Source organism: Eleutherodactylus coqui, chromosome 7 (assembly GCF_035609145.1).
Source record: "Eleutherodactylus coqui strain aEleCoq1 chromosome 7, aEleCoq1.hap1, whole genome shotgun sequence".
Classification (NCBI taxonomy): domain Eukaryota; kingdom Metazoa; phylum Chordata; class Amphibia; order Anura; family Eleutherodactylidae; genus Eleutherodactylus; species Eleutherodactylus coqui.
This window is the reverse complement of record NC_089843.1, coordinates 226807245-226808314: the sequence shown is the minus strand read 5'-3', so window position 1 is coordinate 226808314 and position 1070 is coordinate 226807245. Positions and strand designations below refer to the sequence as shown.

Genomic DNA, 1070 nt, shown 5'->3' with positions numbered 1-1070 from the left:
TCTTAGCTCCTCTAAGCGTCTTAACATAAAATATGGAGGTAAAGAAACAAAGCTTTGGTGGAAAATCAAAAATGTGCTCAAAATCTGCTAAACAGACATAGAAGGGTTGTTTCTGCAAAAAAACAAAGATGTTCTCAAGCTGCTTCTATACCCTTGGTTTTGCACAGTAGAACACGACAATACAGAAGCAAAGACTCAGTGGAAAATCAAAGATGTGCTCAATAAAGACATTTGACAGCTTGCTTTAGCAAATACGCCTGAACAGGGACTTGAACCCTGGACCCTCAGATTAAAAGTCTGATGCTCTACCGAACCATGGACCCTCAGATTAAAAGTCTGATGCTCTACCGACTGAGCTATCCAGGCTCTGAAAAATGCTCTTCTTAGCTCCTCTAAGTGTCTTAACATAAAATATGGAGGTAAAGAAACAAAGCTTTGGTGGAAAATCAAAAATGTGCTCAAAATCTGCTAAAGAGACATAGAAGGGTTGTTTCTGCAATAAGCAAAGATGTTCTCAAGCTGCTTCTATACCCTTGGTTTTGCACAGTAGAACACGGCACTGAAGATGCAGAGACTCAGTGGAAAATCAAAGATGTGCTCAATAAAGACATTTGACCGCTTGCTTTAGCAAATATGCCTGAACAGGGACTTGAACCCTGGACCCTCAGATTAAAAGTCTGATGCTCTACCGACTGAGCTATCCAGGCTCTGAAAAATGCTCTTCTTAGCTCCTCTAAGCGTCTTAACATAAAATATGGAGGTAAAGAAACAAAGCTTTGGTGGAAAACCAACAATGTACCCAAAATTTGCTAAACAGACATAGAAGGGTTGTTTCTGCAATAAGCAAAGATTTTCTCAAGCTGCTTCTATACCCTCAGTTTTGCACAGTAGAACACGACAATAAAGAAGCAAAGACTCAGTGGAAAATCAAAGATGTGCTCAATAAAGACATTTGACAGCTTGCTTTAGCAAGTACGCCTGAACAGGGACTTGAACCCTGGACCCTCAGATTAAAAGTCTGATGCTCTACCGACTGAGCTATCCAGGCTCTGAAAAATGCTCTTCTTAGC

The 1070-nt window shown here is 40.5% G+C and overlaps 1 non-coding gene across 1 annotated transcript; it reads right to left on the bottom strand.

The window, feature by feature from the left end:
- Positions 1–634: 634 nt before the first annotated feature.
- Positions 635–707, bottom strand: TRNAK-UUU (transfer RNA lysine (anticodon UUU)). The gene has a single exon. It is a non-coding gene; the product is annotated as a tRNA-Lys (tRNA).
- Between the last annotated feature and the right edge of the window lie 363 nt (positions 708–1070).